General features: G+C 36.9%; 1 pseudogene; it reads right to left on the bottom strand.

Annotated features, from left to right (window-relative positions):
* Positions 1-8,717: 8,717 nt before the first annotated feature.
* Positions 8,718-9,693, bottom strand: LOC101027895 (adaptin ear-binding coat-associated protein 2-like; annotated as a pseudogene).
* Between the last annotated feature and the right edge of the window lie 6,036 nt (positions 9,694-15,729).

The following is a 15,729-nucleotide window of genomic DNA, read 5'->3' as shown; positions in this document are numbered from 1 at the left end:
TACAACTTATTCTGTAAACTAAATAAATTAAAAATTAATTAAATGCATAAGCTTTTCCATCTTAAAGATATTAGAAGTTAGAATACTCTAATAACAATTAGAATCAGCTAGGAATTGAGACCTAAGGTACATGTGATATTGTTTGTCTTTATTAAGAAAAAACTGCTCATTACCAATCAACTAAATGTTTAATTATGTTTACTTATATTCTAAGAAAACAAAAGCAAATATGTACCTAAAATCTTGTAAAGATAAAATTTTTAAAAACATGATTTTTAAAAGAGTACTGCAATTAGTTTGATTTTTTATGTTTCTCCTTTATGTCACTAAAATAGTAGAACTGCTAACCTATCCTTAACACTTAACTCATACTCCACCCTGAAGTAAGCTACAGTTTTTAATAATTCAGTAATTAAGTCATGGAAACTTGCATTTAAAATGCCAAAAAGCCAAGGAGGCTATATTCCTTATATGTGATGGTATATCATCAAAGATGACTAAGAATGACCTTAAAATGTTTACTCATGGCAAAGAGATGAAGATGTTAGGCTGAAATCTCCAAGCACTGGTTTCCTTGGTCATCATATTAGCGTTATACCTGAAAATACAGTTCTTCATTCATGCAAGATGCATAGTTTTACCAGGATTTCACCAGTCAAATAGAGTATATCTTATTTCCCCTTTCCTAATATGCATTTTTTTGTTCTCAATTTCACACTTCTGATATAGTGGTTTACCTTATAATTACTGCTTACCTTTTGCTGAGATTTTCTCCAAAAGCTGTTATAAACCTACTGGTACAGTTTAAAATCCAGGAAGTAATGTGCTGTTTGTCTCCTCCTCCTCCTCCCAGAACTCTATTTTCAACGTGAATGTTAGTGCGAAGGGAATCCAGCATGGACGCATTACTCAGTGTACTCACGTGACAGACTTGCACTTGTATTCCCTGTATGTAAAATAAAAGTTGAAATTAGTTTTCAAAAATTAGCAAAGGGTATTCTGGAAAGAGGAAAGTAAAGGATATATAAGTATTGATTGGGGGAAGTTAGGCTGCAAAGTTATGCTTGTACATGTAATCATAGCATATAAAGGAAACCACACAAAATAGGCTCTGCTGTGCATTTATTTGCCCCATCCAATCTGGAAAGGCATGAACCTACAGAGATGTCAGGGTCTCTTAAAGACGTGACACTTTGGTCATTATGTCAAAGGCCAATTCATGTACTGTTACTTGAAGTGGCTTTCTTTCCATTATTTTTACCTTAAACAGAGCAGTTAACTGGGGGAAAAGTGTGCATACCCAGCACAAAACAGGTAACAGATTTTCCAGAGACACTAGTGAGCAGGTGAGACCCATTTTGTTTCTAATTTTGGTTTTGCCACCATTCATCACATGCTTATTATCTACTAAGAGCTTTATACTCAAGTCTTCCTAACAAAATTACAAAGTAGATGTTATTTTTCCCATTCTACAAATGATTACCTGAGGCCTAGAGAAAGGAAGTAACTTGCTCACAACTGCAAAAACAGAAATAAACAAATTGATCAATATAATAAAAGAGACATAAAATGACAAATAAAAATTGTGTATGATATTTAGCATTTCAGGTAACTGGGGAAATTATAGACTTTATAGACTTATTTTAGTAGAAATTCTAATACAATTATAGAAAATAAATATTCCGTAAAGAAAATAAGTTACATTGATTTTCCTTAAAGAAAAAAACTAAATTGGTTTTCCTGCCTCATAGTGTACACAATTGATTTTTAAAGCATGGTGTCTAGTTCAGAGTGTCAATGCAAACTACCCACATGTTAGAATATATTATCTTGGGCCCAACCTCAGAGTGGCTGAATCACAAACTCTGACAGTTGGGCGAGCAATGTATGTTATAATGAACCATCTTTGTGATACAGATGCACAACTGGATTTGAGAACAGCCTTTGTAACCACAAGTCCAGCACTTGTGAATCAAACAAGTAAAAAAACAGATACCTAAATATTTTCAAAGGGTATATTAGGTATTTTTCTGATGTTGGGATCTGAGTAAATTTCTTAAGCAAGAGTTTCTTAACACAAATTCTGTTAACCATAAAATAAAAGAATAACAAAGTTTACCACATGGAAACTAAGAATTCATTTTAAGAAAATAAAGTAAAGCAAGACTAAATCTTGAAAAGATTTTCCATATTTTACAAAAAGTTAATGTTTAGTGTATATAAGGAACGTCTATAAATCAATATGAAAAACACAAGCAAGGCAAGAGAAAAATGGGGAAAAGATATAGCAGAAAAAAAAAGAAAACACATGTTGAGTAAACATAAGAACAGATGCTCAACCTCATTAGTAATCAGGAATATGTAAATTAAGCCACAATGTGATACTATTTCACACCCACTTGATTGGAAACATCTAAGAAATATAATAATACCAACTTATTACTTGAATTTAAAGAGCCTCGTACATACTCTGTGGAAGTGCTATGCAAAAATCTCTTTTGAAAACAATTTTAACATTGGTATCCCCTTGTTCTAATAACAAGTAATTAATTTCATAAGAAATTTAAAGTAGTTTTTTCTAATTCATTGAAGAATGTAAATGGTAGTTTGACAGAAATAGCATTGAATTTATAAATGACTTTGGGCATTACGGCCATTTTCACGATATTGGTTATTACTCTCTACAAGGATAGAAATTTTTTCCATTTGTTTGTGTCCTCTCTTATTTCCTTGAGTAGTGGCTTGTAGTTCTCCTTGAAGAGGTCCTTCACATCTCTTGTTAGCTGTATTCCTACGTATTTTAGTGTCTTTGTAGCAATTGTGAATGAGAGTTCATTCATGATTTGGCTTTCTGCTTGTTTATTGTTGCTTGTGATTTTTACCATTGACTTTGTGTCCTGAGAGTTTCTGAAGTTGCTTTTCAGATTAAGGAGGTTTTAGGCTGAGATGATGGGGTTTTCTGAATATAAAATCATGACGTCTGCAAACAGAGACAATTTGACTTACTCTCTTCTTATGTGAATACCCTTTATTTCTTTCTGTTGTCTTATTGCCCTGGCCAGAACTTCCAATACTGTGTTGAATAGGAGTAGTGAAAGAGGTCATCCTTGTCTTGCACCAGTTTTCAAAGGGAATGCTTCCAGCTTTTGCCCATTCAATATAATATTAGCTATGGGTTTGTCACAAATAGCTCTCATTATTTTGATATATGTTCTATCAATATCTAGTTTATTGAGAGTTTTTAACATGAAGGGATGTTGAGTTTTATCAAAGGCCTTTTATCAAAGGCCTTTTCTGCTCTATTGAGATAATAATGCAGTTTTTGTCTGTGGTCCTGTTTATGTGATGGAGTATGTTTATTGATTAGTGTATGATGAACCAGCCTTGCATCCCAGGGATGAAGCCTACTTGATCCTGGTGAGTAGGTTTTTTGAAGTGCTGCTGGGTTCGATTTGCCAATGCTTTATTAAGGATTTTTGCATCGATGTTCATCAGGGATATTGGCCTGAAGTTTTATTTGTGTGTGTGTGTATCTGCCAGGTTTTGGTAACAGGATGATGCTGGCTTAATAAAATGAGTTAGGGAGGAATCAATCATTTTCAATTGTTTGGAATAGTTTCAGAAAAAATGGTACCAGTTCCACTTTGTAACCCTGGTAGAATTTGGCTGTGAATCTGTCTGGTCTGGGGCCTTTTTTGTTTGGTGGGCTATTAATTACTGCCTCAATTTCAGAAGTGGTGATTGGTCTATTCAGGGATTCAACTTCCTCCTGGTTTAGCCTTGGAAGTGTTTATAATATTCTCTGATGGTAGTTTGTACTTCTGTGGGGTTAGAAATTTTTTTTGTCATTTTGTGTTGTGTCTATTTTATTCTTCTGTCTTTTCTTCATTATTGGTCTAGCTAGTAGTCTATTTTTTTTTTTTTTTCAAAAAACCAGATCCTTGAGTAAATACATTTTTTGAGGGTTTTTCATGTCTCTATCTCCTTCAGTTTTGCTCTAATCTTGATTATTTCTTGCCTTCTGCTACCTTTTGGACTAGTTTGCTCTTGCCTCTCTAGCTCTTTTAATTGTGATGTTAGGGTGTCTATATGAGATCTCTCTGGCTTTCTGATGTAGATATTTAGTGCTATAAATTTCCAATTAACACTGTTTTAACTGTGTCCCAGAGATTATGGTATGTTGTCTCTTTGTTCTCATTGGTTTCAAATAACTTCTTGATTTCTGCCTTAATTTCATTATTTACTCAGTAGTCATTTGGGAGCAGGTTGTTCAGTTTCAATGTAATTGTGCAGTTTTGAGTGAGTGCCTTAATCCTGAGTTATAATTAGATTGCACTGGGGTCTGAGAGACTGTTATGATTTCATTTCTTTTTCATTTGCGGAGTGTTTTACTTCTAATTATGTGTACAGTTTTAGATTCATTGCCATGTGGCTCTGAGAAGAATTTATATTCTGTTGATTTGGGGTGGAGAGTTCTGTACATTTTGGGGTGGAGAGTTCTGTAGATGTCTGTAGAGCTGAGTTCAAAACCTAAATATCCTTGTTAATTTTCTGACTTGTTGATCTAACATTGACCATGGGGTGTTAAAATCTCCCATTATTATTGTGTGGAAGTGAAAGTGTCTTTGCATATCTCTAAGAATTTGTTTTATGAATCTGGGTGCTCCTGTGTTGGGTGCATATATATTTAGAATAGTTAGCTCTTCCTGTTGAATTGTTTCCTTTACCATTATGTAATGCCCTTCTTTGTCTTTTTTGATCTTTGTTGATTTAAAGTCTGCTTTGACAGAAACTAGGAATGAAACCCTCTTTTTTTTAGTTTTTCTTTTGCTTGATAAATTTTCCTCTATCCCTTTATTCTGAGACTATGTGTCCTCTTGCACGTGAGATGGGTCTCCTGGATACAGCACACCAATGGTCTTGACTTTTATCCAATTTGCCAATCTGTGTCTTTTAATGGGGCATTTAGCCCATTTACATTTAAGGTTAGTATTGTTATATGTGAATTGCATTCTGTCATCATGATGCTATCTGGTTATTTTGCAAACTAGTTGGTGCAGTTACTTCGTAGTGTCATTGGTCTTTATATTTTGGTATGGTTTTGCAGTGATTGGTACTGGTTTTTCCTTTCCATATTTAGTTCTTCTTTCAGGACCTCTTCCAAGGCAGGCCTGGTGATAATAAAATCCCTCAGGATTTTCTTGTCTGAAAAGGATTTCCTTGTCTGAAAAGGATTTCCTTTCTCCCTTGCTTATGAAGCTTAGTTTGGCTGGATATGCAATTCTGGGTTGAAAATTCTTTCCTTTAAGAATGTTGAACATTGGCCCCCAATCTTTTCTGGCTTATAGTTTTTTACTGTGAGGTCCACTGTTAGTCTGATGGGCTTTTCTTTGTAGGCAACCTGGCTTTTCTCTCTGGCTGCCCTTAACATTTTTTTTCGACCTGGGAGAACCTAATGATAACATGTTTTGGGGATGATCTTCTCATGTAATATCTTAGTGGTGTTCTCTGTATTTCTTGAATTTGTATGTTGGTCTGTCTTGCTAGGTTGGGGAAGTTCTCCTGGATAATATCCTGAAGTATGTTTTCCAGCTTGTTTCTATTTCTCCATCTCTTTCAGGTACTCAAATCAATCATAGGTTCAGTCTTCTTATGAAGTCCCATATTTCTTGGAAGTTTGTTCACTCCTTTTCATTTTTTCTCTAATCTTGTCTGCATGTTGTATATCAGTAAGGTGTTCTTCAAACTCTGACATGTTTTATTCCGCTTGGTTGAATCAGCTATTGATACTTTTGTATGCTTCATGAAGTTCTCATGCTGTGTTTTTCAGCTCCATCAACTCATTTATCTTCTGCTCTAAACTGGTTATTCTAGTTAGCAGCTCCTCTAGCCTTTTATTGAAGTTCTTAGCTTCCTTGCATTGGATTAGCACGTGCTCCTTTAGCTCATGGTAATTTTTTATTACTTGTGAAGCCTACTTCTGTCCATTTATTCATCTCATCCTCTGTCCAATTCTGTGACCTTCTGGAGAGATGTTGTAATCATCTGGAGAAGAGGCACTCTCGCCTTTTGAGTTTTCAGCATTTTTTGGTTGATTCTTATCTTCCTGAGTTTGTCTAGTTTTGAGGCTGCTGACTCTTTGATCGGGTCTTTGTGGGGGCTTTTTTCTTGTTGTTGATGATATTGTTGTTGCTTTCCATTTGTTTTTCTTTCAATGGTCATGTCTCTCTTCTGTAGGGCTTTTGCAGTTTGCTGCGGGTTCACTCCAGGCTCCATTTATCTGGTTTGCTCCCACTCCTGGAGATGTCACTCAAGGAGGCTGGAGAACAGCTAAGATGAGTGCCTCCTCCTTCTTTAGGGATCTCTGACCTCAAGGGGCACCAACCTGATGCCAGTAGGATCACTCTTATATAGAGTATCTGACAACCCCTGTCAAAGGGTCTCACCCAGTTGGGTGACACAGGGAACAGGACATGTTTAACGAAGCACTTTGTCTTTGGTGGAGGGTGTGTGATTTACTGGTGAGAAACCCACTCATCTAGGCTGTCTAGATTCCTCAGAACTATCAGGAGGAAAGGCTAAGTCTGCTGGTCCAGAGAGTCTGTGGACACCCATCCCATAGGGAATCAGACCCAGGGAGTTCTGGGTTCTGTCCCTGAACCTCTGGCTGGAGTTGCAGAAGTTCCTGCATGGAAGCTCCACCCAATGAGAAAGAATGAGTGAGAGTCAGGCCTGAAGAGGTGCTCTGGCTGCAGTCCTCCTCAGCTGATGTGTTGGGCTATAGGGGACACATCTTGGGACCAAGCCATCCAGCCTCCCTGGCTCCAGCAGAGGAAAAGCACAGCCTGGAACTGTAGAGTTGAATGTTGTCCTTCCCTTGCCCAGGGAGCTTAGTGTGTTAGGAAGTTGTGAGTCCCAGTGCTGACAGCTCTCCCTTCCCCAAGAAGCTCAAATGGCTTAGATAGCAGGCAGCTGCAACTGGGGTGCTGGTCACCTCCCCATGGGTGTTTGCTAAAATGTGACCATTTTAAAGAAACTTTTCACACATACACACTCAAGAGCAAACTTTCCCCCATGCAATGTTTGATGTATGAGCATAGAAAAGTCACATTTATGACAAATGTTTCCACCCATGGAGTAGCTCTAGCAGCACACCTGAAATATGATCTATAAAAGTGATATATAAATGCATAGTTATTATGTTAGGTGAATTAGCACTCATAGGTAGCATATTTACTACATGTTAAAGTAAATGAAATAAATGTCATCCAGCAAATAACATCAAAAACATTGGCTGAATGATTTCAATATGTCTGGTTGAAGTTGGTTTTCTTTGTGTTCGTTTTTTTTTTTTTTTTTTTTTTTGAGACGGAGATTCGCTCTTGTTACCCAGGCTGGAGTGCAATGGCATGATCTCGGCTCACCGCAACCTCCGCCTTCTGGGTTCAGGTAATTCTCCTGCCTCAGCCTCCTCAGTAGCTGGGATTACAGGCACACGCCACCATGCCCAGCTAATTTTTTGTATTTTTAGTAGAGACGGGGTTTCACCATGTTGACCAGGATGGTCTCGATCTCTTGACCTCGTGATCCACCCGCCTCAGCCTCCCAAAGTGCTGGGATTACAGGCTTGAGCCACCGCGCCCGGCTCGTGTTCGTTTTAACCTATAAATTTCAGAACAAACTTGCCTATTACTGATTTTTTTTTTCACATACAATGACAGAAGTAAAAATATTTATTTTATCTTAAAAATCTGGTCCCACAAAAAGGCCAACACTTTTTTCAGTTCATGGTCTTGACCCTTGAATAAAGAAATCTTTCAACTGAGAGGTAAATTGATAAAAGGAATTTCAGAGGTGCGTTCAGATTTCTTACAAGCCAATAATCCAAGCAACCCTGGACTTCTAGTTTACTGAGCTCCTTTGACTAGTCATTCACAGTTCCTGAAGGAGAAAAGAAAGAGGTTGTTTGCAGATAAGGCACTTTAGAAACCGCCAGAGAGAAACCCAAGTCTGCCAGGAACTGCGTTGTGAATCGGTTAGCCCAGAGGGCCATGAGCTGACTGGAGTGCTGACTCCCACAGCTCCGTGGTGACAGCTTCCACCTTCCTGCCCCAACACCATTCCAGCCGGCTTCCAGCACCCGCCTTGGCTCTGTGTTGCCTAACTGGCCAAGAATACATGGAAACCAGACAACTGGCCAGAGAAGAACACTGCTGCCTGAAGCTCAGGGCAGCCACTGACAGTGAGGAATGCCTTCAGAGACACCGCTGGAGCACACTGAGGGAGCAGTTCTTTTTGCAAAGATGAGTTAGTGAGGATCAGCACTTTAGCAAAGCAAAACATTTGAACATTTTTAAAAGCTGCGTATTCCTTCCAATTTCCTTTCTGGTTGTAAGCTCGAGCTATAGCCTCTAAAACTGCTAAAAATCAGGAAGGAACCCCTCCTCTGAAGGGCTGAAGTGGCTACAGCCAAGTGTGGGTAAAGAAAGCCCCCCCACTGAACAGTGATCACATGACACCTGCAGACCCTAGAAGGGCTGATCTGAATCCAGGCAGCAAACTCAACCCATTATTTTGCTTTGGGGGCTTGTGTTTAATACGTGTCATCGCGATAGCAGAAGTCTGAGAGTCTCTCTCATGTCAAGAGTACAGATGGGGACAGGGATCCTGGAGCTTTTCTTCTCCTGTGTACTGGTGGCATACTTGAATCCCAGGAAACAGTGTGACACGATGCCAATTTACTGCCAAACTTGACCAGTTTGTCAACAGAGCCAGGCAAGGAGAGAGGAGAGATTCATGCTCCAAACACAGGCCAGCCGAGGAATGCTTCGCCCTCCTTCCTTTGGCCCAGATGAGGGAGCTCCTTCCCAGAAGTCACATGAGGAAAATTGTGCTCAGGTCAGAACTGGACCCAACCTGGTTGGGTCTGGCTGGAAGTTGATCCTGTAGATTTGGTAAAGTCTCCCCAGATGTCAGTGCTGGCAGCGGTGGCAGGCTTGGGCTGTGGCCAGGGTACAGAAGCACCTCCTGAAGTGGGAGCAACTGCTGGCTGGACCAGGGATCCCCCACCTACAACTACTCCCCAGGAGGAGGGATGAGGGTGGAGGTTTTGCCCCCTGAGGGAAGGGGAAGCAAGCTCAATCCTCCGGTACCGACAGGCCGGGCTCGGGGACTCCCGGCTGCTCCTTCCTTCTTCTTCATATTTGCAATGTTGAGCTTGATGGCCTGGCCCTCCTTGAAGCCCAGGTCCAATCTGGGGCTTTGGTCTGGGTTCTGGGCTTGTTTTGCAAATTCACACTGCTGTTTCACCCACTTGAAATGATCCTGCGATGCAACAGTGAAGTCAAAAGCATCACCTCGGTCCCCGAAGCCAATTCCAATAAACGCCCGTTGCCCGTTTCCATCTTCAACGCGGATAACGAGGTACCTGCTGGAATCCGTCATGCTCTCGACAGCCGTGCCAGGAAACTGATCCACTGCGGCCTGAACACAGAGCTCCCCTGAGGTCCTGTCGTCCAGCTTGATGTAGGCCATCTGCCCCTTTGCAGTGATCCTCAGCCGGCCACTCCATGAGGGCTGGTCAAGCTGCCACTCCGCGGCCCTGTAGCCACGGTTGGTAGCCCGCGGATGGATGCGGTGGACGTGGACTTCAGGCTTGACACACAGCACCGGCTCGAACCCGCCCTCCTCCATCGCGACGCTGGGAGCCCACCCACCGGTTACTGATTTTATGGACATTGTAAGTTGGTTATTTAAGGACATTAAAAATACTCTTTAACAGTATCCCCTCTTTATTTTTTACTGTGAAGCTGTGTTAATTTCAGAGGAGTTAACATTACCAAGGAAAAAATTATTTTAATTAATATGACTTAAACATTATGTGTAGGTAAGTTATATATCTATATGTTTGTGTACTGATTTTATGTACATACAGATATGTATGTATATGTATATGTGTGTGTATATATATTATATGTAGATATATAATGCTAAATCTAGCCTTATAAACCCTTTTAAATTAAATTTCAAATAAAAATCATAAGGTATAGGTGATGTAACCTTACATTTTAATTCAGGAAACAAATCATAAAATGGAGAGAAATCTCAAAAAGAGAAGAAATATCAAGAAGGACTCAATTGCTAAAGTAGGTCAAGGGCAATTAAATCGCCCTTTTCGTATGGCTGCTCATAATTCGATTATTTCTGTAAATTATATTTTTACAAAGTTCCTTTGAAAATATTGCTCTTTTGTTTTGATAAGCTTTTAAGACTTATTTACACACGTCTTACTGTCTGTCGGCCGTTTTCTTTCATGATAAAAGTCATTTTGTTAGGGTTTTGATTTAATTATAGGCTCTATTCATTAGGGCAACTGACCAACTGAAGAATCCCTGCTGCTTTATTCAATAGAAGTAGCTCCTGGAGTTCTGTGTTTAATTCACTCCATTTCCCCTGGTTCATAAAGCATGAAAACTTTTATTTTATTCAGTATTTTTCTTGGCTCTCTGATTGAATCAGTTTCCAAGGAATAAGACATATGTGCGAGTTATATCTCCTCTATAAATTTTCTTTCTTGCAAGGAGTTACTTTTTAATTGCCAATATGGGGATTGGCTAGGCTAAGTACTCAGGTATTGTGAAAGTGTATTTTATTAAATGGCCTTAAATGTTTATGTTTATTGTTATAAAAATCCATAAGAAAAGAAAATTGCAAAAGATTTTTAAAATTTTCAAAATATGTGTATTTGTAAAGTTAATTTAATTAAATTAATTATTGTCAGTAAAATAATCTTGACACCTAAAGGACTTTTTAATAAACATGCTGACAGAGTTGTTTCTTCTGCTATGCCACCTGTCTTCTGCACCATATTGATTCCAAGGTTCTTAGGTGTGGGAATTTGTTTTGGACAATATTGGATAGAAGGCCCTTGAGGAGTATAATAGGGGTACGTGGTGGGGGAAAATTAATATTTCAGTATTTCACAATGGGGTTTAACCTATGGACTTTAAAGGGGAACAAAGAAGTTGAATCTTGATGTTCACTAATAGCTAACTAAAATTTACTATATCTTAGGTATATGCAAACAATACAAAGTAGTGTTAGAGTGCCTGTCACCAAATAAAATTTTGTATATTTTTATATCACATTACCTTGCTGCAGATATATGGAAATATGTCGAATGGAGAATAATTCTCTGAGTGATCTTACACCAACCCATTTCTCCCCATTTTCTCACTTACAGTTCTCAAGAATAATTGTAGAATGTGCTATGAATGCAGTGTCCTAAGATAAGAAAGAACTATCTGGAACAGCCTGGTTTCTTTCCCGGTCCTTCCCTAGAAACAGAATGTCCTTCAATGCTTTAACCCAGTGATCTATGGAACTCTAGGATTATAAAATCAAGGATGTGCTGGTTTCCAGGACCTCTCAGCTGTGGTCCAGTTAGGGTATGCACAGATAATACTCTATCCACACTGGGCAGCTTTCCTGAGCCATGGCAGACTGGCTTACATGCAGTACTAGGCTTCTCTTGTCTTTTTATGTCTATTTGTAAGTATTAAATCTATTTCATATAACTCATTATGTATAAGTGTTCTGTCTCATCAGACTCAAGCAAATTGGCAACCAGTGCAGAGTAAACCTGCTTCACATGTACAATCAAAATTACTGGTGTATTTTGCTACTTATTAGTCCTGCCTTAAGACTTCATCATGTGATGTATCAGTATTATCACATACATAACTGAATTTTATAGTCTCTATAGTTTGACCAATATGTTTCAAAATAATTAAATTTATTCATGATCCTAAGTATTTTATTTTACAAATGTATAAAAATCATAGTGAGCACACAGGCAATAAAGGCAAAAGTTGGCCAATGAGACCTCATTGAACTTAAAAGTTTTTGTTTGGCAAGGGATATCATGAACAGAGTAAAAAGAGACCCTATGAAATGGGAGAAGATATTTGCAAACCACATAGCTGATAAGAGGTTAATATCTAGCACATATAAAGAACTCCTACAATTCAAGAACAAAAGTTCAAGTAGTCCAATTCAAAGTGGGTAAAACTTGAATAAGCATTTCTCCAAAGATGATACGCAAAGTCCAGCAATCATGAAAAGATGCTCTGTATCACTAATCATTGGAGAAATACATTTTACTGTGAGATATCACCTCACATCCACTGGTGTAGAAACTATCAAAAACAAACAAAATCAGAAAGTAACAAGTGTGTTAGCAAGGATATGGACAAGTTGAAACTCTGGTGCATTGTTGGTTGGATTGTAAAATGGTGCAACATTTATGGAGAAGAATATTGACCTCTTCAAAAAATTAAAAATACAAATACCATGTGATACTCAACAATTCACACTTCTGGGTATTTATCCAAAAAAGTTAAAGTGAGGTTCTCCAGGATATATTTGTACGTACATGTTCATAGCAACACTAGTTACAGTGTAGATATAGAAAGCATAAGCATAATAGTTGTTACCAGGGGTTGGGAAGAGGGAGAAAAAGGTTTTGTTGATTAATCCATACAGAGTTTCAATTCTGCATGAAAAAACATTCTGGAAATCTTAACATTACTAAACTGTACACTTAAAAGTGGAAAATCATTTGCTATGTATGTTTCACTTCTGTAAAAATCATATACTGAGAACGAGTCTGTAAACTTCACTAGATTTTCCAGGTCTTTGGTGTGAAAATAGTTACAAATCCCTACACTAGACCAATATTGGACAAGTCTGATTTGCCCTTTCATACTGATTCTCTCAGAACAGGTTTATTAATTTTTAATATTCTGAGATGAATCATCATGCACTTCCTCGGTTTAGTAAAGTATCTCTGCACAGTCCAGAATTTTGAAAGGAGAGTAAAATAATAAATAATGTTCCTTGCCAACAGTTACCTGAATTTAGTTGAGACTGCCATGTGTACACATTTGAAAAATATTTGGGAATAATCAGAAAGAATCCCCTCTCTCTCCCTCCCAAATTATCTATAACTCCTAGGATTTTCTTCATAATTTCCAGAGGTACATAAACATAAAAATCTAGTAAACGAACATTTGAAGTAAAAGAAGACTTTATCCTGTAGACAATAAATGTAAGATCTGGAGATAAATGATCTGATTATCTTATTAGAATTGAACTTTTGTCACTGAGTTTTTGTATAAACCAAGACTGAAAATATTTCTGTACCCTGTAAATCACGATGACTAATGATTCTTTCCTGCTTCTGAAAAAAGGCACAAATTGAGAGGGAAATTTATAAGTTTCATCTCAGATACAAGCAATAACTTGCCATATAGGGGAGATTGATGGTAATTATCTTCACATCCCTATGGTACTATTATTAATGATAATGGTGACTCAAATTGGAAGCTCTTTGTATATGAGGAAGTCGTTTTAAAAACGGAAATTTCAACCTGATGAATTAACATGTAATCGCTTACACTTCCAGAACTTCCCAAAAGGATGGAACTGGCAATTGCAGAGAATTTATTCAATTGGATTTGGCCTTTGGATTTTATGTTTGAGAGCTTATTTTATATAGAAGTGCTCATTAAAAGAAAAAGTTAACAGAATCATATACTGGATATGTTTTTCTGAAAAATAATGTGTAAGCATAAATTGTCTTTTGCCTATTGTTTTATTAAAGCCATTCTAGTGTTTGAAAAGTGATGTTTTCTTGTTTTCATGTGCATTTTCATAGTGGATAGTGGTCTTGACATTTTTAAATATAATTTTTAGCCATACATAAGTCTCCTTTGGAGAAAGATCTATTCAAATCCACTATAAATTTTGATTTATTTTCTTAGTGATTGATCCGGGAACAACAATATGAACCTTAAACTAAAACATTTAATTTAAGAATAATAGCAGCGTTAATTATTTAAACTTTGGAGAATTTGCTTCTATATAGCTCCATTTCATTTTGGCTTTTATTATCATGCACAGGTATATCTCTGAGATATTGAGGCTCTGATTGAAGACAACTTCCATAAAGCTCTGCCATATCACAATAAAGCATGTTACACCAACTTATTTGTTTCTTAAAGTATATACAAGTTATTTTTACGTTATAATGCATTCTACTAACTATACTAGGATTATGTCTAAATCAAACAATGTATATACCTTAATTGAAAAATATTTTATTGCTAAAAACATGTCTTAATCTGTGCAGCCACACGAAGTAAGCACATGCTGTTGGAAAATGGTTTTGATAGACTTGCACTACAAAAGTTTGCCATAAACTTTCAGCTTGTGAAGAAACAAAACACAGTAACTTTAAAACACAACAAAACAAAGCACAATAGGAGTTATGCCTGTGCACTACATCTATATATGTTATAAATTTATTTGTAAATTAATTTTTATTCAAATTTATTACTTGTAAAGAACTTAAAGAAGTATATGGATTTTTACATATTTATATTTTAATATAAATATACAAAATAATATTTAAATATTTATATTTAAATATATAAATATATATTTTAAAATATTTATATTTTTGGTGGTCTCTCTGTATTTGCATGTACTTGTATTATTATCTGTTGATATTTCATTTCAGCCTAAAGCTCTTGCTTTAATATTTCTGGTAAGCAGCTCTGCCAGTGATAAATTATTTCATTTCTCCTTATCTGAAAATGTCTTTCATTTTCCATTCAACATCTCTGGACTCAATTATATGATTTTTCTTCTCTAAGCTTTATTGATGAATAAAAACTGTATATATTTACCACACAAGTATTCTAAATCCATTGCTGTCAGTTCAGTAATGTTCACAGTATCTTCCCCAAGAGCTGATTTCACCCTAAGAAATCATTTTCTTGGAAATCCATGTTTGGATCCCCTTCCACAAACACCCCTGTGCTCATGAAAGCTGTTTTTCTCTATCCTGAGAGTCCCCTTCCACGAACCCTCCCTTTGTGGAAGCCTGTCTTCCCTCCTAAACTCTATTTCTCTCTATTCCCTTCCACTCAGGAAGCTGCTTTCCTCTCCTGGATTCCATCTTTCTGGATTGTCTATGTATACCTTTTTCTCATTTTTAATCACTTATTTGTATTTTTTGCTATTGAGTTTATTATATGTTTTGAAAATTAAACTCCTATCAGATGTTGTCCATTAATGAAGCTATTGATTTTACAGTCGGTCTGTTCTAGTTAGAGTACTATGCTACAGAGCTGGGTAAAAATAGGAGTTCATCCAAGTAATAACAAGTGAGACTGCTCCTGCTCTTAGTCAGTGTTCTATCATTTATAATAAATAATACTTCCCAATTTGTTGAATACCTTTGGTTGATTTTAATAGCCCTGAAATGATTCCTAAAATGACAACATATTTAAATAAGTTTTCATTGATCCTAGATTATAAATAGTGATGAATATTTATGGTAGATTTCTTAAGAAACATGTGAAAGATTCTCTGAGAAATAAATAAAATTTATTTCCCATATGAAACAAAATATGTTAATACCATAACCACAAAGGTATACATGGATAGTGCTATTGTCAATAGTGCCACCATTTACAATACAGTCTTAAGCACTTAATGTAGTAGGATTTGCTGTTTATTCTACCAATGGTGATTGTATTCTCCACTGAACTATTTAAACAAAGGGGGGGTTAATCCCTGGTTTCTACTTTTGATGTGTCACTTCTCAGAGGCAAAATATTTTACTTGTATTACAGAGATATGGAAGGCTAACTTGAAGACTTA

Source organism: Saimiri boliviensis, chromosome 18, assembly GCF_048565385.1.
Source record: "Saimiri boliviensis isolate mSaiBol1 chromosome 18, mSaiBol1.pri, whole genome shotgun sequence".
Lineage (NCBI taxonomy): Eukaryota > Metazoa > Chordata > Mammalia > Primates > Cebidae > Saimiri > Saimiri boliviensis.
This window is presented reverse-complemented; position numbering and strand designations above follow the sequence as displayed.